We start from the raw sequence: 22,988 nt of genomic DNA on the forward strand, positions 1-22,988 counted from the left end.
TTAAACTAGAGATGACTACCATAAGCCGCCACTAATTCGTGCTTCTGTCCAATGCAACGTTTGACAATTATTTTTATTAAAAGGAAACATTCATGATATCAGCAAACTGTCTCTTGAAGCTTGGAGGAGCTACGTGTTGTATTAGCGGCTTCTATAGGCGCATTTTCACCAGACGACTCGTAAGTGTAACTATCGTATTTCCCTCTCATAGCTGATGAGTTTTTCGTTAAAATTCTCGAAGACTAATGTTTACTCTTTTTTTCACGCAATGGACAAGCACGTGTAAAACCCCTGTTCCGGGCATCTGAAGGTGAGTAATTATCCACTCGTAACTCGTTATGCAATATAAATAAACAACAACTGGCCGTATTAATTATAAAAACACCTGAAGCAATGGAGACCTACAGGAATACAAGATTCAAAGTTAGTTGTACTGAATAACAGAGTAGTCTGCGGCAGAAACCAATTACTTCTTGAGCTTTGTAGCACAGCTTCTTTTTATGAAAATAAATTATGTAGTATTTTCATTAACTTTCACGTAATGTGAAGTGATTTTTTACAAGGCTAATGCCAAAGCTGCGAACAAGATGTATGATTGCAAACAGAGTTTCGCAAAACAGGTTGATTAATGTTTTTACTACAATCATTCGGTCTGGGCAACATTTTCTTTGTAAGTGAGATGTCACTGTTCTTCTCTTTCGTGCTCCTTAGACCACCCTGTGCGGGACCGTTTCATCTCAGGTTCGCTGTGTTCTGGAAAATTAGAAACAGAAACATTAGGACAAGTTCTAGTTACGTAACATGAATAGTATTGTGAAATTTGCGTTTTGCTGGCGTACAAAATATTTGAACAACTTTCGGGAATGCAGCTGGGTGATGTCTTCGACAATCGCTGTTACTTCAACAGGTGAACGAACACATTGTGGCTTGAAAATGACGTGGTGTGCCTCAGTCAAAATATCGGCGACTGGCGATGACATCACCCAGCTGAAATCCTGTAAGCTGTTTAGTGATGTAGTATTGATTGTTTTTGGATGGAGTCAGAGCCGCTCACACTCTGCGTCTAGAGGTTAAACACAGTCTGTAAATAAGGAAAATGTTAGCTGGAAAGACGAGTACCCCCGTAAATGACAGTCGAAATTTCCCCAAAAGTTGCATCCGTGCTGACTGTACACCAAAGTAGTAATCCATGCTGAAAAAAGGCACGTCGAGATTTTCCCACAAGTTGCGGTCGTGCTGTCTTTAGACTAAAGTAGTAGTCTATGCTGAAAAAAGGCACGTGGTATCGAAGATGGAAAACAAGCGAGGCCCTAGATTCATTACGTTTCCGTTGTGTTTTTACTATCATTGTGAGCAAGTTAATAAACGACGAAAGCGATGCTTACTCCTCCAATAACTGACCGACAAATATGGTAGTTTAAGCTACCATAAACGACACTAGCCCCCAATTCTTACGACTTGGCTGGCAAACCGTCCATCTCCCCTCCCCTCCCCCTCCTCCCTCACTTCGTTTTGGTACCGGCTATCTACTGGAGTCAAAAACAATTTTCTTAAAATAAGTTAGACACTCGAACGAATACAGATACGATGCATTACATTTCAGATGATAAAAGATCGATGTCATGAGATGAAGACGTCCCTACATGTTATAACCTGTGCGTCACAGAGCATTTATGTGAAAAGTATTCTGTTTAATTTTAAGATAATTCTTATTTGTTGTTCCATCACAGTTGATCGTTTTTATTATATTGCAGGCTTCGTTCACTCAAGATCATCTTCAGATCTAAAACAAAGTAAAACAAAATATATACCATCCAATATTTTACGACAAGTAGAATAAATAATTGCAAGTAAATGTAGAATTTATTTAAGTACTTGATCCAGCAAGCCGTCTTGTCTACTCCGAACCACTGTGTTTTGTAACTGAGGTCAGTTTTTAAATAGTTTCATGTTGGATGTAGGGGAGAGGGGGGCAGAGGAGAGGAAGGGGAAATGCAGTAAGGCGTATTCGGGAAGGGTAAAGGAAGCAGGGAGGGGGTGGTATTAAAAATACGCTTCAGAGAGCACGCTTCAATTCACGGTTATAAAACAGCACTTGGTGAGCCCTACTAATATCGAAGCATGTTGTTGGAACCACTGATTAGCACTTGGAAGTGCTGAGCAATAAACGTAAGAAAAACCTTCTGACAATGGTGAAAGATATTGAGGTTTTTACACACCGTCTGCAAGAGTCCGGCTACGCATTAAAATCAGCAGAATTATTTTATTAATCGTGCATTTCTTAGAAACTTCGACAGCATCTTCCTATCGTCCACCTCGCCGCGGCGCACGTGTGATCAGCAGCGCTACGCAGCGAGAAGAGACAGCGGCAGCGCATCGTCCGACACACCGTCCTAGCAACAGGCCGACGGGCAGACTGTCTTCCGTACATACCGCAAAATGGCGCGCCGTACAAAGCAAATGCAGTTATCAAAACTGTCGCATCCTGTTCTCTGTAACTTTAGTTGCTGCACATAGTTTCACGGTTATAATTTATTGTTTTATAATTTTTACGGTTTTATGCTTTTAATGTTTAAAAAAAAACTCTTTAATATTTAATGACAATTCATGCAGTTCAAGATCCTTTTCGTAGATCCCGTTCTATAATTTGACGATTTTTATGTCTTTCACTATTTACACATTCATTGTTCTAGGCCTATACTACTGATATTTAAAAAAAAAGTTATACAATTTTATTTTTATACCTTCAAGCAAGATCTTATGGTTTTATCCTTACGAAGTTTTACACTTTTAATATCTTGAGATTCTAATTCAGTTTTCGGTACTTTATTTCTACTTTTATGATCTTCTATTTCATCCCCCTTCTCGAACAGTTTTACACATCCATTCTCGTATTTTACGTATTGACTTTTTGCAATTTTAGTATAAGGCCCTCTGTTGTTAAAGCATAGCATCCTTGCCACTATTCCTCCGTCCCCCGTCCCTTGCCTTCTTTCGCCGCTCTTAATTTCCCTCACTCCATTTTATAACTTTAATATTTTATGCCTTTTACATTTTACATACCCATTGTTCTACATTATTAGAATTTTAACAACAATTTTTACATGATTATACGTTCTATATTTTTAGCAAGAACCCTCTAGCTAAACTCATGACATCCCTATCACTTCCCTCCGTGCTTCCTTTACGGTCCTGACCTTTACGGCTGTCAACTTCAAAATAACTCCCTCGCGCATGTCTGCGACGCTTGGAGCGGTTGTCCATTGTTGGAGGCAGTGGTGGAAGTCTGCTGGCTGAGCCGTGTTCAAAAGTACTTGTGATTCCGCTTGAATCCCTGCTATGGAGTTAAAAGACCGTCCTTTCAACTTTAGTTCCATTTTCGGGAACATGAAGGAGTCGCAAGGGGCCAGATCAGCAAAGTAGGATGGCTGGGAGAGAGTTGTCATGTTGCTACTGCGACAGAATGCCCTCACAATGAGCGAGGTATGGGCAGCTGCATCGTCGCGAGGAGGCAACCAGGCTTTTTCCTCCCATCTCTCGGGGCGTTTGCGTTTAACACCTTCCCTCAGTCTCCTCGCAACATCACAGTGTATCTTCCATGTGACTGTCCGACCGCTTGGAAGATGTTCCTTATGGACAAATCGATAAATGCCAAAATAATCATTAACATTGACGTTGCTACGAACTTGTCGCGCTTTTCACGGCACCGGAAAGGATGATGTCTTTCGCTGCGAAGGTTGCTGTTTTGCTTCATGGTCATAAGCGTACACCCATGATTCAGAGGCACTTATGACTTCCTACAGGAAATCTGGATCATTCCGAGAGTTGTTTGCAGTTCCGTGCACACGTGAACTCTATGGTCATGTTACTTAGTATTCAAAAGACAAGGAACGAACTTCGCTGCAATGTCTCTCAAGTTCAGTCGATCAGTTAGGATGCTTTGACATAATAAAAAATTCCAACGGTTTCGCGGAATTTCATGGATTGTGTACCTTCTGTCCTTGTAGATCACTTTACACACTTTCTCGATCATTTCCAGAGTTTTGCTTGATGACGCTAGACCCGAGTGTTTGTCTTCCTCCATAGACTCTGGGTCATCTTCAAATCACTTAAGTCACTCAAATTTTCGTGCTTGGCTCAAAGCTTGCTTACCAAATGCCTCCGTTAGCACTCGTTGGCTTTCAGTAGTAGGTTTTCGAAACTTAAACCAAAACCTACTGCAGATTCTCTGTGCCTTCAAGTCAGCGATTTCTAAATTCACATATATAGTAGGACACAGGGTAAAGAAATCGGGAACAATTTTCACACCGATGCACTCGCAATGACTCCATGCGGCAGAGTGGTGGTTAGACGACACAACTAGAGGCACCTAGCGGCGGAGGTTTGTACTGCTGATTGTTAGAATGCAATATTCAAATTTCTTGATGTTGTAGACAGCACCTGGTATACTGCTTCAGAAACACATGTCCTGGTGTCTGGTAACGAATCAAAATGTTCGTTTTACTAGAATGACACATCCAGTACATATCCCCGATACGGCAGGTCAACCATATATACACAAGGAGGCTGTACACAAAACGCTGACACACAACGTAAACAAAATTCCTCTGAACTAAGAGAACATGCAGAAGGAATGAGAAATTACTAAGTAAAATTCATTGCCCAAGGACTTCCCCAGTTCATTGAGAGACTAAATACAGAAACAAATAGCAACAGAGAAATAAATACCTCGACGTAACTAATAACACAGTCAATTTTATGGTTAGCATACCTTTTACAAGTAACATTTCCCGAAAAATAGCGAACTTACTTACGTCACATGAAGTGAAAGCAGCTTTCTCCACAGACAACAGACTACAATAAAAATTAGTTCACAACTTAAACAAGTGCGATTGAGACTGGCGCTCTTAGGGTTCCGTACAAATTATGTGTACAGGATGTTTTCGTAAGAGCGTGGAAAAATTTAACAGGACGTGGAGAACGCTCCGCTGAACAATTTGAGGTAGGGAACCTGGTGACGGAGGAACCACCTTAAGGAGAGAATAGGAATAAAATCACATTACTGTGTACTTTTTTATTTACATTGGTTAACTGGAAATACTATCATTGACGCAATGGACGTACCATTTGTACTGTACCTTACAAAATGTGCTGAAATTGACGGCCATCGACCTCAATGCAAGCGTAAAATCGGCGAACAAGATTCTGGCGCACCCTGAGAAATATCCTTGGTGTGTTTCGTATCACATCACAGGCAGCTACAAATCTGGCAACTAATTCCATCTCCGCATGCACTGGGGTGTCGTACACAACTGACTTTAGATATCCCCATAGGAAACAATAGAGGGGATTCAGGTCAGGTGACCTCGCAGGCTACGGAATAGGACATCCCCTTCCAATCCGGCGACCAGAAAATACTGTACCGGCACTGCTGCATCGTTTTGTACTGTACATCTCTGAATAGCACTGAGTAATGAATGGTCTGTCGTTGATTCATAGCACGTTCTGTGATGGGGCAATGTAAATACGATACAACAGAGCCATATTATGGACAAGTAATGTAAACAAAACCTGCACCATGACTTCCTGGTAATCAGGCTCGTCCACCTCGTTTCCTTCCAGGAAATAAAGAACGTATATGTAAATAAGCAGCACAGTACATGCAAACTTGTACGCATGTTAGTTGTAAATAAGCTGGAAAACAGTCCTACACAAAGCGGTAGACAAGTTTACTTCCACATCTCCTTAAGCTGGCTTCTCCGACCCGAGGTTACCTAACCCAAATTGTTCAGTGGAGCATTCTCTACGTCCTGTTACATCTTTGCACGCTCTTACGGAAACACCCTGTATACATAGATCGTCTGTAGGTTTTGATGAATGAATTTGCAAATATCAAGATATGTGACATAATGGTCGTATCTTTTTTTGCATTGATTTAGAAGCTTAATTTTCTTACACCGCCATGGTACCGTAGACCTTAGTATTTGACATAAATTTCAAAATTTCTGTTTGACATCTCTACCCGTTTCTGAGAAGAAATAAACAGACAGACGAACTGACAGATGGACAACAAAGTTGTCCTATAAGGTTTCAGTTTTTACCGACTGAGATATGGAACCCTTAAAAAGATAAATTCTAAGACTCTTTAACTTACAAAATCATATGCAAAACTTCCTCAGTCTCCTACATGGGACGCACAGGCAGGACCCTTCATACTCAACACACTGAAAAAACCAAAAGGTACACGCACAATAAATTTACAAAATAAGTCGCAGCACTATACATGAAAGCACCGGACACTCATTCACAAACATAGAGAAGATCTTAAGATACATCATCACGTGCAGAAATCACATGCAATGAATTTAGTGGTTGAGCTGAAAATTTTTGTACGCCACAAAAGGCTTTCACACATTCCACTCAATATTTGCAACAAAGAGTGGAATTCAAAACGTATTCGATTATTTAAATAGTCAGTAGTGTTCGGAATTTGTAGATAACAGTGCAATCCACTAAAAATGGAACACCTCCGTCAGTATCTAAACTCTCTGGGAAGCCAGACTGTCGTAATATCTTTGACCCGTACTTTGATTTCACATAAACAATGTGAGTGATGTATTTTGTGTTTGTGTGCGTGTGAGTGAGTTTCTGCAACAATGAAATAGGCACAATATCTGCAAGTTGACAGACAAAAAACTCTATTTTTTAACATTAGCAAGCAAGAATCAGAGGATTTACGAGGTGCATTCAAGTTCTAAGGCCTCCGATTTTTTTTCTCCGGACTGGAAAGAGATAGAAACATGCGCATTGTTTTAAAATGAGGCCGCGTTCATTGTCAATACGTCGCAGAGATGGCAGCACCGTACGGCAGATGGAATTTTACCTCCAGCGGCGAGAATGAGAACTGATTTAAATACTTAAAATGGCGACGTTTTCCTTACTTGAACAGTGTGCAATCATTCGTTTTCTGAATTTGCGTGGTGTGAAACCAATTGAAATTCATCGACAGTTGAAGGAGACATGTGGTGATGGAGTTATGGATGTGTTGAAAGTGCGTTCGTGGGTGCGACAGTTTAATGAAGGCAGAACATCGTGTGACAACAAACCGAAACAACCTCAGGCTCGCACAAGCCGGTCTGACGACATGATCGAGAAAGTGCAGAGAATTGTTTTGGGGGATCGCCGAATGACTGTTGAACAGATCGCCTCCAGAGTTAGCATTTCTGTGGGTTCTGTGCACACAATCCTGCATGACGACCTGAAAATGCGAAAAGTGTCATCCAGGTGGGTGCCACGAATGCTGACGGACGACCACACGGCTGCCCGTGTGGCATATTGCCGAGCAATGTTGACGCGCAACGACAGCATGAATGGGACTTTCTTTTCGTCGGTTGTGACAATGGATAAGACGTGGATGCCATTTTTCAATCCATAAACATAGCGCCAGTCAGCTCAATGGAAGCACACAGTTTCACCGCCACCAAAAAAATTTCGGGTAACCGCCAGTGCTGAAAAAATGATGGTGTCCATGTTCTGGGACAGCGAGGGCGTAATCCTTACCCATTGCGTTCCAAAGGGCACTACGGTAACAGGTGCATCCTACGAAAATGTTTTGAAGAACAAATTCCTTCCTGCACTGCAACAAAAACGTCCGGGAAGGGCTGCGCGTGTGCTGTTTCACCAAGACAACGCACCCGCACATCGAGCTAACGTTACGCAACAGTTTCTTCGTGATGACAACTTTGAAGTGATTCCTCATGCTCCCTACTCACCTGACCTGGCTGCTAGTGACTTTTGGCTTTTTCCAACAATGAAAGACACTCTCCGTGGCCGCACATTCACCAGCCATGCTGCTATTGCCTCAGCGATTTTCCAGTGGTCAAAACAGACTCCTAAAGAAGCCTTCGCCTCTGTCATGGAATCGTGGCGTCAGCGTTGTGAAAAATGTGTACGTCTGCAGGGTGATTACGTCGAGAAGTAACGCCAGTTTCATCGATTTCGGGTGAGTAGTTAATTAGAAAAAAAATCGGAGGCCTTAGAACTTGAATGCACCTCGTATGTTGTCGAATTCTCTGTTTGCAGTAAAACAACAAAAAGACGGCTGTATGGCAAGGTAAGTACAGTGTTTCATTATATAAATGATATAAAAAAGAACTCACAGTTTCGTAAATTCACGTGCTTGAAGAGGAGAATGTTGAAGGCTTGCCACGTCGTTAGCCGACGAGCCTGCAGATGGGGCACTTGCCGCAGAGCCCTCCAGGCACGACGACAACGCCCCCGAGCGAGGCGCACTGGCGCCGGTCCACTGGCCTGCAGGCCGGGCACCGCACTCGTCCTGGATTGGCGCCAGACCTCTGGCAGGTCGCAGGCGTCGTCAGAGCCACGACCACCACCATCGCGGCCAACACCACCACCTGTCGACACACGATGTCAGGCTGCGGCTCTGCGCAGAGACCTCTGCACCACTGATTGCATGTTGCTGCTACTCAAACCTGGCAACAAACAAATCTTGTATATCTTTTTTGTGTAGGTGGTGCTCTACAGCTTGTGAACGTCAAGGTCGACAGGAGGAGCTGTCGCTGCGTCACCAGGGGAAGCTGTTGCTTCAACAAATAAAAATAACTTTTTATTTACCACCAGTTTCGATCAGACAGACCACCATGAATTCCATAGTCAATATTAAGTTCATATAAACTCACAATACAAAAAAAAATAGTCATGCGTCAAAACAAAAGAGCACACTGAACGGTTTGGTGGTCTGGTGTGTTGTGCATGGTACCATACGATCATGTACCCTTCACTGCTGATGTAAGTCATGGCAGTAAGTGGTGTGTAAGTGCAAGTCGGTTAAATAGAATCGGTGCTGATAATATGGATCGTTGTGGAGACATGACTGAATGGCAGCAAGCAGCTACCGTGTTCGGATGTGCCCATGACCACACAGCGAATCAGTTTACTTAATGTGTTGGTGTATGAATGGGGAGTCTTCAAAGTGTGTACAGGGAATGGTGAGCCATTGACAGCCATGGAATACAGAGTAAGAAGAGTGGTAGCGAAAAGGTCTACTGTGACGGGAAAGGGATCGGCCTTGTCAACGACAACCGATCTCAAAGCCGTTGCTCTCAGTGAATACAGGTCTTCACCTTGCGAGTGAACACTGAGAAGGAAACTGCATGCTTTGGGCATTTCGAGCGGGATTTCTCGCAAAAGGCCGTTGCTCACAGTGGAAAACAAAGCTGTACGTCTTCACTGCGCTAAACAACAGAGGAACTGGGCAGTACCGGTAACTGACTGGAGACGTGTTGTGTGGTCCAGAGAGAACAAATTTTGCCCCTTGTCATGTGACAGAAAGCGTCGAGTGCACTGACGACCCAACGAGATGTTTAAGCCACAGTATGTGCCTTCTCTGCCCGACAGCAATCGAAATACTGTCGATAACAGTGCTGCTAAAGCAGAGTTGCTAAACATAAACATAAACCAAAGAAGATGAAGTAAATATTCCTGAATTCGAATAAAGAACAGTTCACAATATGAGTAACTTAGAAGCAGATATCCTCGGAGGAATTAAGCAACTTAAATTATTTAATAAAAACAAGTCTTCCGGTCCACACTTATACCAATTAGGTTCCTTTCAGAGTAGGCTGACGGAATAGCTCCATACTTCGCTCGACGAAAGATCTGTACCCAAAGACTGGAAAGCTGCACAGGTCACACCAATACTGAAGAAAGGTAGTAGGAGTAATCCACTAAATTTGGATTTTGGAATGTATATTGTGTCCGAACATTATGAATTACCTCGAAGAGAATGGTCTCTTGACACACAACCGATACGAATTTAGAAAACATTTTCTTGTGAAAAAACTAGCTCTTTACTCACACGAAGTGGTGACTACTATTTACAGTGGATTTTCAATTGATTCCGTGTTTCTAGATTTTCAAAAGGCTTTTGACACTGTACCTCACAAGCTGCTTGTAGTCAGATTGCGTGCTTATGGAATGTCGTCTCAGTTACGCGACTGGATTCGTGATTTTCCGTCAGAGAGGTCACACTTCGTAGTAACTGACGGAAAGTCATCGAGTAAAACAGAATTGATTTCTGGCGTTCCCCACGGTAGTGTTTTAGGTCCCCTGCTGTTTCTTATCTGTATAGACGATTTAGGAGACAATCTGAGCAGCCGTATTAGGTTGTTTGCAGATGATTCTGTCGTTTATCGTCTAGAAAAATCATCAGAAGATCAAAATATGTTGCAAAACGATTTGTAAAAGATATCTGTATGATACAAAAATATGTAATTGACCCTAAACAATGAAAACTGCGAGGTCATCCATATGAGAGCTAAAAGTAATCCATTAAACTTAGGTTACACGACATGTCAGTCAAATCTAAAGGCCTAGGAATTACAATTACGAATAACTTAAATTGGAAAGAACGCGTAGAAAATGTTGTAGGAAGGCAACCCAAAGACTCTGTTTTATTGACAGAACACTTAGAATTATTGACAGAACACTTAAGAAGGTGCAACAGATCTACTAGAGACTGCCTTCATTACTCTAGTCCGTCCTTTTTTGGAATAACGCTTCGCGGTACGGGACCCTTAACAGGTAGGATTAACGGAGTGCATTGACAAAGTACAAAGAAGAGCAGCATGTTTTGTATTATCGAGAAATAGGGAAGAGAGGGTCACTAACATGATACAGGATTTATGGTGGACATCATTAAAACAAAGGCGTTCTTCGTCGCGGCGAAATATTCTAAAGAAATTTGAATCACCAACTTTCTGCTCCGGATGCGAAAATATTATGTTGACTCCGACGTACATAGGGAGTAACGATCACCATAATAAACTAAGAGAAATCAGAGCTTGTACGGAAAGATATAGATGTTCGTTTTTCCACGTGCTGTCCAAGATTGAAATAATAGAGAATTATTATGCAAGTGGTTCGATGAACCCTCTGCCAGGCACTTAAGTGTGATTTGCAGAGTGTCCATGTAGATGTAGATGAGGATGTAGTACACGCGATAGGAGTTGATGTGTTTTTCATACTATTACCTGAACTGATGCATGCAGGTTAGCTGAAGCAGAATGTTTATTTCAACATTCTCAGTGACCAAGCAGTACTTTTTCTTGTAAATATTCGTGAAGTGTATGCTACGCACACTCCTGTCTTCCACGATGACAATACCCATGTTCAATGGTTTCAGACATAGCGTCAGTTAAAGTACAATCAATAAGATAAAATAATGAGATAACTAATCTTGACACAGTCCACGTCACGTTTCATATGCAAGAAGATGGAGTGCAACAAACCTCAAATTGGCATTGGGTGTACTACATGCTTGGATACGCAAACGATTAGCATTTTAGCGCAACTGCGAAAAACAGGTAGGATTAACACCATGCTAATTTTGTATGTAACGGGAGAATACGGAGCGAATTCGTGTTTCATAAATCGTATTTGAATTTCATTGTTTGTGAGAAAATTGTGTATTTCCCTCATGAGAGAGAGAAACGTGTATCAGTTCGAGTCGGAAGTCGATTATCGCCTGCCGAGATCCTGGTTTGTCGTTCCACGACACTGCTGCTCGCATTAGTCGGTATCCCTCGACTGGTGCTGCCAGATCCAATTAGCAGAAAATGGAGACTTCTACATCTACATACTCATTTATACTCCGCAAGCAGCCACCCAATGGTGTGTGGCGGAGGGCACTTTACGTGCCACTGTCATCACCTCCCTTTCCTGTTCCAGTCACGTATGGTTCGCGGGAAGAACGACTGCCGGAAAGCCTCCGTGCGCGCTCGAATCTCTCTAATTTTACATTCGTGATCTCCTCGGGAGGTACAAGTAGGGGGAAGCACTATATTCGATACCTCATGCAGAAACGCACCCTCTCGAAACCTGGACAGCAAGCTACGCCGCGATGCAGAGCGCCTCTCTTGCAGAGTCTGCCACTTGAGTTTGCTAAACATCTCCGTAACGCAATCACGCTTACCAAATAACCCTGTGACGAAACGCGCCGCCCTTCTTTGGATCTTCTCTATCTCCTCTGTCAACCCGACCTCGTACGGATCCCCCACTGATGAGCAATACTCAAGCATAGGTCGAACGAGTGTTTTGTAAGCCACCTCCTTTGTTGATGGACTACATTTTCTAAGGACTCTCCCAATGAATCTCAACCTGGCACCCACCTTCCAACAATTAATTTTATATGATCATTCCACTTCAAATCGTTCAGTACGCATAATCCCAAATATTTTACAGAAGTAACTGCCACCAGAGTTTGTTCTGCTATCATATAATCATACAATAAAGGATCCTTCTTTCTATGTATTACTTAGTCACTTAGGGACTAGTGACTAGAATATGGGCGTGACTATGACCTAAGAGTCGGAATACAAAAACAAAAGGAACTATGTAAATTTTTTGTCATTACATAAGTATTTACTTATAATATACAGGTTGTTAAGGATATAAGTGCGGATATTTTTATTGGTGACTCAGGGCAGCGTACTGAACAATATTACATCAGTATTTACTTTACTTGCAGATTAAGAATTATAGCTGTTAGGAGTGTGGCAAAAGCAAGCTATTAATAATTATTTTCCCTGAGTAGCAGGTCAAGTGTTGAAGTGTGAACACGTGGACGCAAACGATTATTCTATACTGGCAGATATAGTCCACTTATTAGTGCATTACGACTGTGCGGAAAACATCAGGTAGTAAATTACATGACGTGTTTGTGGAAGGACTGCTAGACAAAGAAGAAACAATCAAAACGCAACAGTGGGTACGTATTAAGGTACCAGTGATCAAAATATCTGCACTCATACCCCTAACTCCCTGTATAATAATTAAATTTGTTACACTGGTACAATTGTAGTCAAACGTACTGTTCCGTTCATCAAAAGCACCAACTGCAGGCTTGTAATAAGAACTTTACGACACTATTCAGCACAAATGAACAAAGTACTAATTGATGTGAGAAGAGAAGTTGATACCACTAAATGGGAGAGAGGGGGCAGAAGTTGAGAAACTGTTTAGAAAGCAGCATTGTGATGGTAATAACACAACAGTGGAAGCCACACTGCTGAGTGTTTTCGAAAAGCACTGCTTAGGCAGGCGCTAAGAGGTCCTTCCAAGTCATCAACGATCGCGACTTCCCAGCGAACCATGTTCTAGCTTCCTTGTTTACCGTCATTGACTTGGTCAGAAACTCATTTCTATTCTTCAGCTGCTCGACCGTTTTTTAACTGAATACGAATTTTATTTCTATTTGTTAGCAGTGTCCAACACCGGAACATAGGGCGTCACGTATGAGTTTTAAGTGGGGCAGCTCGTGATCAAGTGTCCCATTGTGGGAGATGCACGTACAAGAAGAGCAAGATGCACAGGTAGCCAAGGACAACAAAGTGAAATACACAGCAGCGTGAGCAACGGAAAAAGCGTCCCAGTGACGGCAGTGTAAAGATCGTCCCGATCATGGAGGTTCAAGATGAGCACTCAGTCTCTCACGATCCAGCAACACTACCCATAGGCACGGTCAGTGTAGGCTGTTGTGATAAGGTGCAAGGTTCTAGTTCCAGAGAAATATACTACTGAAACTTCGGATATTGACACGTCAACTCACTCTCCCTGGCGAGATGCTGCACGGTGTCCTATTAAGGCCGTCTGATGGTGGGATACCGGCAAGTTGTCTGGCGCGTCACGTGGCTTGCGGATGCAAGATAGCACTATCCTGCACTGTCATGTCGATGGGTTGAGGAGGACCATTCTTAGTGACTGCTAGCAGCACTCGAGAGAACAGACATACTGTTGAGTCGTCCATGCAGGATCTTGCAGTCACTGCACGTGGACCTTGACTCAGATGATGTCTAGATCACCAAGGTCCGTCAACACGGCGATTATTGTTGCGATTTCCATTGAAGCGGCATCAGAGAAGAGAGACTCGTGAGCCGACACTGGTGGCCAAACGACAGCACTGAACATATGAGTGGCACCACGTCATCTTCAGACAAGTGCCAATTCTGCATACAAAATCACGATGGACACATCCTTGTGTGAAGACTCCAGGAAGAGCAAACATTGGCAGATTGCATTTGTTACCGTCATACGGCCCAGCACACGTTGATGGTATGGGGTGTCATTGGGTATATAACATGTATATCCAATAGATTAGAAAAACTTTGGACAGCAGCCGTTACATTTATGACGTGTTATGGTTGGTGGCTTCGAGGTCTCCATGACATTATTGCTATTGTGTCCTGAGGCACCAGCCGCAACACATATGACGGCTATAACGCGCGAGTCATGGAAAGCAACTCTCACGCGGTCCGTAGCAGCCACATGGGATTTTCAAGTATGCCCCTAGACTGCCAGGAAGCGCACCGAGAGCTACTGACCACCTGGTATCTCGCCAAGCAACAGCAAGAGGTCGCTGGCTGCATCGCAAGACCATGTCTACATCCGATCACGAGTTACTAGGAGCAGCACGTCTCTTCCTGGAGAACAGCTATTTAAGGAAACCTGATTTATACAACATCCTCTTCTACCCCGACCTGTGGAAGACTCCCCACATCCTCTTGTTCCTCAGACCCCGCAAATCCCCTTCCATCGCCTCTTCCTACCGTCCCATCTGCCTCACCTCTGTCTTCAGTAAGGTGTTCGAATCCATCCTCTCATGTCGTACCCATCACCACCTTAATCAATACCACCTGCTCCCTCTTACCCAGTGTGGCTTCTGACCCTCCTTCTCCGCTGAAGACCAACTCCTTAACCTCGTCCACCTTCTCTCCCCCCAACATAGCTTTTTCCCTCGACCTCCAAAATGCTTACGACCATGTTTGGCATCCCAGTCTCCTCTTTAAACTCCAAACCTACACCGTGGCTATCAATTTTCACTGTCCGGTCGCTTCCTTCCTCTCAAGCCGTCCTTCCTATGTCACCCTCCACGATACCATCTCCCGCATCTTTTATCCCACTGCTGACATTGCCCAATGCTCCATCCTCTTCCCTCTCCTCTATCTCCTGTACACCACCGATATGCCCAAGCCAACCCCACCTGTACATCTCCTCCAATATGCTGATGACACCCCCTTCCTGGCTCTCTATCCTACCCTTCAATGGTCCTGCCATGCCCTCCAAACCCACCTTGACCACCACTTGGTGCAACAACTGGTTCCTTCATATCAACCCCTCCAAGATCCAGACAATCATCATAGGTTGCACCACCCGCTCCTCCTGTCTCCATGATTTCTACCTAACCATTTACAGTTGTCCCAGCCAGCTCACCCCCACCCTGAGATACCTTGCCCTCACCCTCGACCATCACCTCACCTGGACCCCTCATCTCCTGACTATCCAGAAATAGGCAGAAAGCCCATTCCCACCTCTGCCTCCTGAAGCTCCTGTCCAGCTGAACATGGGGATTGCATCCTTGCACCATCCTCCACACCTACAAATCCCTCTTCCATCCTATCCTCTGTTATGACAGTTGCCTGGATCTCTGCCCCCTGCTTTTATAAGGCTCTCCAAATTCTAGAACAGCATATACTTCACCTTGCCTTCCGTATCCGCCTTCCATCCCCCACACAGCTCCTATACGACCTCATCCCTTTCCCCCACCTCCTTCTTTTCCTCCGATATCTGCATCCTTTACACTGACCACAGGCTTGATCCCCCCACCCCCTGGTGTTCTCCCTCCTCTCTACCCCCCGCCCTTTGCCACACATCTATCGCTGTACCACTCCCTCTCTCCACCTCCGCACCCTCCTTCATCAGGGCAATTTCCAGCACCTCCCCCTCCTGGATAATGAACTTCACTGTGGCGTCTACCCTTCCTACCAACTGTAGTCTAGCCTTGTTCCAGCCCCCTCCCCAGGGCCCCCCCTTTTCCACTCCCCTTCTTCCCCCAGAGCGGTTTTTCCTCCTTCCCCCTTCTCCCCCTGAGCCCCCGCATCCTTTCCTTGGCTGATTCCCTCTCCTGCCCTTCCCGCCCTGGCCTCCTTTAGCGCGCCCCCCGCCCCAAATCCCCTTCTCTCCCTCCCCCTCTCACACCATCCATTCTCCCCTTCCTTCCTTTCTCCCTCATATCTGTACCCCTGGCAGATCCTCTCAGTTTGTTCTTCACTGTTGGTGTGCTACGTCAGTGTTCTGTTCAGTGCTGTTCTACGGTGATGTCAAGTGTTCTGATTTTAATCATGTGCTGGACTTGTACATAATGTTGCTGCCCATGATTGTTCTGTGCTACGCCGCCTGTCGCAGCTTTTGTGCTCTGGCTGTACTTCGCCTTGTGTTCTTTTAATTGTCACAGTGTGTGGTTTTTTTTGGGTACACTTTTTTTAGATTTTTATCTCCATTTTTACAGTCACTACCTTTCGAATGCTCTCTTCCATTATGTTTCCCCTTTTTTATATCTCTGTTTCGCCATGTTTCTCCTTTATGTTGTTTTACATGTCTCCCTGTCATGTACTGTCTCTCGGCTGAAGAGTGGCACCTATGCTGCTGTCAGCCCGCCCCGGATGGGGAATTGAAATTCAATACAGAAAAAAATCACTACAGCCAGATTCCGTCGAGGAGAGCTAGCCGCCTCATGCGCCGACTGCTTGCAACCCCTCAATTAAGCTCTCGTCGACGTACCATCGACAACGACAGCAGAACGCCAAGAAGTAGGCTTCTGTGTTGGCAAAGAGCTTTCTTCGAGTGTTAATCATTTCATTGTTTAGTTACAGCTCCAGGGAGTTGGGTGGAGTCAAATCCAAAGAACTGTGTTTGGAACCGTGGAAGAGGCGCAGTTAATTTGTAATTATAAAGTGTGATGAACAGACTTTTTGTTTTGGAAAGGACAATAAAGAAGCTATTGTACCCCTACTGGGACTCTCTTTCAATTAGGAATAATAGACAGGTTTTTCAGTTATCTGTCTACACGTGAAATTTGCGTGTTACCCATGCTGTCTGGGCCACCTTGATACAGAAGGTTATTGACTGTTGCCCTGCTCAACACGATCTGCACATCTCGTCCACTGAAAACATTTGATCGTGGGTTGCCGAAAAATGGCACGCAACCAATCGCGAATCACTACAATTGATGAGCTGTGGCATATAGTTGCAGCAACATGGAATGACGCACCCATACCTGCCATCCAAGCTCAGCTCGAATCAGTGCCCAGCCAATTTCGTACTACCAGGGTTAACAGATCTGTTTACCAAATTTTGCTCCTTGTTTACCTTCAAGTCATCTCAAAGTTTAATTATGTTTTCTTTCCTGTATTTTGTACACGCACTTATGTAAAATCGCTCTATTTGGTACCCTTACTGGTGTTGCAATTTTAATGGCCAGCAGTTCATACCCACAATTTTGGCATAAGAACCTTCTCTGACAGAGTGAGACTACACATTTGTAGTCAGGAATAAATTGTTCATCCCATGATTTTGACGAACATTATGCATGAAAGACTTTAATTTTTTAAACATAGTCTTGACTCCAGAATGAGATTTTCACTCTGCAGCGGAGTGTGCGCCGATATGAAACTTCCTGGCAGATTAAAACTGTGTGCCGGACCGAGACTCGAACGCCCGCGAAAGGCAAAGGTCCCGAGTTCTAGTCTCGGTCCGGCACACAGTTTTTACCTGCCAGGAAGTTTCATATCGGCGCACACTCCGCTGCAGAGTGAAAATCTCATTCTGGAAACATCCCCCAGGCTGTGGCTAAGCCATGTCTCCGCAATATCCTTTCTTTCAGGAGTGCTAGTTCTGCAAGGTTCGCAGGAGAGCTTCTGTAAAGTTTGGAAGGTAGGAGACGAGGTACTGGTAGAAGTAAAGCTGTGAGGACTGGGCGTGAGTCGTGCTTGGGTAGCTCAGTTGGTAGAGCACTTGCCCGCGAAAGGCAAAGGTACCGAGTTCGAGTCTCAGTCCGGCACACAGTTTTAATCTGCCAGGAAGTTTCATAATCTTGACTGTTTGCTAGTTTTTCGAATCGTCCGAAGACTGTTATCGAAAGTACGATCGCAGCTAGTATCAAGCGATATTTGTGACTAGATTGTGGATTTCTTGGTAGGGAGGAGGCAGCGCATTATCTTGGATTCAGAGTCTTCAACAGATATAGAAGTAACTTGAAATGTGCCTCAGGAGAAGTGTGTTTGGATCCTTGGTGTTCATTTTTTATATTAGTGACCTTGCAGGCAGTGTTAACAATAGCCTCAAATTTTTCGCAGTTGATGCAGTTATCTGTAATGAACTACCCCGTCTGATAAAAGCTTCAGAAATATTTAATCAGACCTTGATAAGATTTCAAAGTGGTGCACACATTGTCAGCATGCTTTAAAAGTTCAGAAATGAGAAGCGTGTGGTAGGGGAATCAGTCAACTCGCATAAATAGCTGGGTATAACAGTGTCTGAGGTTATGAACTGGAAATCTCAGATGGCATCAGACGTAGGTAAAGCAGTTGTAACAGTTCGGTTCATTGGTAGGACGCTTAGAGAAGGGAGTTGGTCTCCAAAGAAAATTGCTCAAAAATAATCGTGAGACCCACCCTAGAATATCCGTCAAGTTTGGGCAACCCTAGTAGGCAGTGCTGAGAATATTAAACGTATCCAAAGGGTAGTACAAACGGTTACAGGTTTGTAAGATTCATGGGAGAGAGTGACAGAAATGCTAGAAAAACTGAATTAGCAGATGCTTGAAGGCAGACGGAAACTACCTACTGAAAGCCAACGAAGATTCAGGAAGTAGTATTGACTGAGGAATCTAGGATTATACTAAGAATTGCTCCCATACAGATCTCGAAGACAAGATAGGGTTAATTACAGCACTCCATACATGAATGGAACGGGAAGAAGCCCTAATAACTGGTAATGTGCGAAGTACCCTTTTCATGCACTTCAAGGTGCTTTGTAGAGTATGCATATAAATGTAGAAATTTCAGAACATGACTTAATATCATTGTTGGTGTTATACTGAACCCCAACAGGAAAGTATCATCATACTGTAAGCACACTCCGTCTTCAGGCCACAAGTGGCCCATCGGGACCATCCGACTGCCGTGTCATCCTCAGTTGAGGATGCGGGTAGGAGGGGCGTGTCGTCAGCACACCGCTCTCGCGGTCGTTATGATGGTTTTCTGTGACCGGAGCCGCTACTATTCGGTCGAGTGGCTCCTCAATTGGCATCACGAGGCTGACTGCACCCCGAAAAATGGCAACAGCGAATGGCGGCCTGGATGGTCACCCATCCAAGTGCCGGCCTCGCCCGACAGCGCTTAACTTCGGTGATCTCACGGGAACCGGTGTATCCACTGCGGCAAAGCCATCGCCATCATACTGTAAAAATACTTATAAAAAGTAATTTAAAAATTCCGGTACATATTATATTCTTATTCACTCAATGTTTGGATATAGCCCTAAAGGTAACTTGTTGCTCAGGTCAGCCTCATATGGATAGTGACTGTGTTTGTTGTGTGCAGACACAAGGAGAACTGGTCACTGTCCATAAGCAACTAGCCACGGTCGACAGGCTTCATGCTGTTGTTCTAAGCTACATAGACATAGGGGCAACAGCGCGAAAGCTGCAACTTATCTGGTGCCGTTGAAATCCCCCGGAAACTTCGTTGTCACTGTGGCTTCCGATGTGCAACATCTGAGCTGCCTGCCTGATTCCACTTTAAGGAGAGTGGCTGGCAGTGGTCGGTTCGCGTATCTCTGGGCGGAGGCAGAAAGTGGAAACTTTACGCCTTAGCGGCAGGAAACGACGAACAGAACGGTAGTAGGACAGATGTACATAATTATGGGCCCACTGGGGGCCGAACCGCACAATAACCCTGGGCTTGGTGTGGGGCGGCGGTGAGGTGGGAGGATTGCTGTGGCCTGTTGGGGGGTTGTCAACCACTGAGGGCTACGGCGGGACGAATCCTTTCCGTCGTTTCTAGGTCCCCGGTTCAATACACATACAATACGCAATACACAAGATCAGGAGAACCAAAAGTAGAATGATCACATAGAGTTAACTGTAGGAAAAGCAGATCTCAGGCTGAGGAAAAAATTCAGGAAAATGTAAATGAAATAAGTAGTTTTTGTCAGCTCACCTACGCCTCCCAGCTCGACCAACACGAATTTTGATGAAATTTTATGTGAGCATTCGCACATGACCCCAATGAACGTTGGCAAAATTTAACGTTCGTCGAAGTAACACTGGTAGACGGTCAGGCACTTGTGTGATTCCATCTCATCCTTTCCGTCGTTTCTAGGTCCCCGGTTCAATACATATACAATACGCAATACACAAGTATCAGGAGCAACCTAAAGTAGAATGATCACATAGAGTTAACTGTAGGAAAAGCAGATCCCAGGCTGAGGAAGAAACTCAGGAAAATGTAAATGAAATAAGTAGCTTTTGTCAGCTCACCCACGCCTCCCAGCTCGACCAAACGAATTTCGATGAAATTTTATGTGAGCATTCGCACATGACCCCAATGGACGTTGGCAAAATTTAACGTTCGTCGAAGTAACACTGGTAGACGGTCAGGCACTTGTGTGATTCCATCGGCGACTTTGCGCAGAGAGAGCGTGAATTTCTGGCGAATTTAAGCTGTTATATCTCTGTCAATATTTTGTTGAAAGAAAATGTAATTTCGCCATCTTGTACAAATTTATGTGTTCCCTCAACAATAACAATGAAAAGAATTTTACGAGCCATACTCACCCAGAATATTTTAGACAAAATAGTCCGAAAAAAATTCAAGGCTGTGCTTGTTACAACTCAAAAAGTATGGCGAACGTGAAACTTGGCTTGTAGTAACATAACGACATAAGGTTTTCCAGCATAAAATATCATTCACGTGCTGATTTCTAAATTTCTACAAAATCAGTTCAAACTTTATTTTCATAAAAATTAAAAAAATATATCACATTAAATATGTTTTCCATAATTCATTTCAAAGTATTCACAGTTGGAAATGACATGTTTTCATACATTGAGAAAATCACGTTCTGGTTTCCAATGTGAGCTAAATATACCCGAAAATGACGGATAAACTTGAGAGAAAGTACCATGATAATATGCTACATTGCACGAACCTGTTGCCTGTGTTCGTTGCATGTGGCTTTTATTTCTGAACTGACAAGTAACACGTCACGAAATCAGAAGTTTAAAATCAAAACTGGTATTACTTTTTGCTTGCCGCCTCTATGAGATACTCCTACAGATTTGAGAAGCAGAGAAAACGTACTTAGCAAATGGCTTCGTAAGCAGGTACGATCACAAGGCTTTGGAATATAAATTAAGAAACCAAATTATTGGCTTGGGAACCTAGAAGTGGCTGATACTGCACAGCTATCGGATGTCACCACTATGGTGATGGGATTGTCGGTTCATGTTCTTGAACCGGTACTAACAATGTCACAGTTGACCAATGCAACATAGTGTGATATTACTTGTCAATTACTTCGATGAACGTTAAACTTAGCGAGCGTTCATTGGGGTCACGTGCGAATGCTCATACAAAATTTCGTCGAAGTCCGTGAAGCTCGAGCACAAAAATGTTCCGAGATTAGGCTATTTTACATGGAATGACCCTTTTAAAACATTGTTCTATCGATTCTTGCGTATTTCTCACTAGCCTGGAACCCTTACCAGGTTGCATTAGTAGATCCAATTAAGAGCATCACGTTTCGTCACGGGATCTTTTGCTAGCACGAGATCGTTACGGAGAAGCTCAACAAACTGCAGTAACTAGCGCTACAGGACAGGCGTTGTGATCCAAGAAGACATTCAGTATTCAAATTCCCAGGGAATAAGTGGCAACATACCACTTCCTACCACATACGTCTCGCGAAATGTCCACAACGAGAGAATCAGGGGAATTGGAGATAATACGGAGTACTGCCGACACTCATTCTCCCCACGAGCCCTTCGGGAATGAAAGACAGACAGTTGGGGACAGACAGTGGCACCAGAAATACCCTTCGCCAAACACCGCGAGGTGACTTGCGCAGTACTGACGTAAATGTTGATGTAGATGCTAGAATAAAATATAGAAGTCCGAGTAAATTCGCTTACGTAGAGCAAGCACAGTGGTGATCATTCAAACCTCCTGGTTGTGGAGAGCTTGAAGTTTTAACGGTCCTTCCAAGGAATCTCAATCTGATATGTGTATTTCTCATAACAAGTTTTCTAGGTTATACAACATTAAGTCGCTCCGTACGAACACTTCTAGATGTTTTACAGTTGTAATTGTTTCCATTGACTGCATGCGTCTATCTTCTGTAAATTTTCCTGTACTTCGCTACGATTTTTTGACTTTTTGCCTTCCCTAAATACACTATCATCAGCAAACAGCCTCGCGAAGCTTCCACTTTTATTCGTATGAGCACTAGACTAATGGATTATACATTGACACGCACTTTCATTACGTTAATATCCATTCTTTTGTTTTCAACAAGGCATCGCACTTCAGCGCGCACACTCTTACCTCCACTCTGACAGCAGTACCCGTGGTCCTGGCCATACCGTCGACTGCGCCCTCAGCTAAGCGCCGGCGGTGACTTCTATATACGCAACATGCTTGCTCCGTAGCCAGTATCTCCCCACTAGACCCACAGCGCAAGCGGTTCTGCGAATCCCGCCGTGTGGTTTCTTTTTTCCGCTACGCAGAAATTGTTCCTCAACCGGACAGCCTTCAGCGAACGCTCTTTGAATGGCAAGCGTCATGTTGTGAAATGACTGGATTTCTCACAAGAATTTTTCCATTACTATGTTTTCCTCCAACAACTTTTCTGGTTGGTTCAAATGGCTCTAAGCACTATTGGACTGAACATCTGAGGTCATCAGTCTCCTAGAACTTAGAACTACTTAAACGTAACTAACCTAAGGACATCACACACATCCACGCCCGGGGCAGGATTCGAACCTGCGACCGTATCGGTCGCGCGGTTCCAGACTGAAGAACTTTTCTGGGAGTTTAATGTAGAACACCGTTCTTTCCTCCGATTTATGCTAG

The 22,988-nt window shown here is 43.9% G+C and overlaps 1 long non-coding RNA gene across 1 annotated transcript; it reads right to left on the reverse strand.

Moving 5' to 3' along the window:
* Positions 1–603: 603 nt before the first annotated feature.
* Positions 604–22,575, reverse strand: LOC126161485 (uncharacterized). The gene is made up of 3 exons (XR_007534922.1): positions 22,461–22,575; positions 8,160–8,414; positions 604–753 (listed from the first exon to the last, which is right to left on the reverse strand). It is a non-coding gene; the product is annotated as an uncharacterized LOC126161485 (long non-coding RNA).
* Between the last annotated feature and the right edge of the window lie 413 nt (positions 22,576–22,988).

The sequence above is a fragment of the Schistocerca cancellata genome, chromosome 2 (assembly GCF_023864275.1).
Source record: "Schistocerca cancellata isolate TAMUIC-IGC-003103 chromosome 2, iqSchCanc2.1, whole genome shotgun sequence".
NCBI classification, from domain to species: Eukaryota; Metazoa; Arthropoda; class Insecta; order Orthoptera; family Acrididae; genus Schistocerca; species Schistocerca cancellata.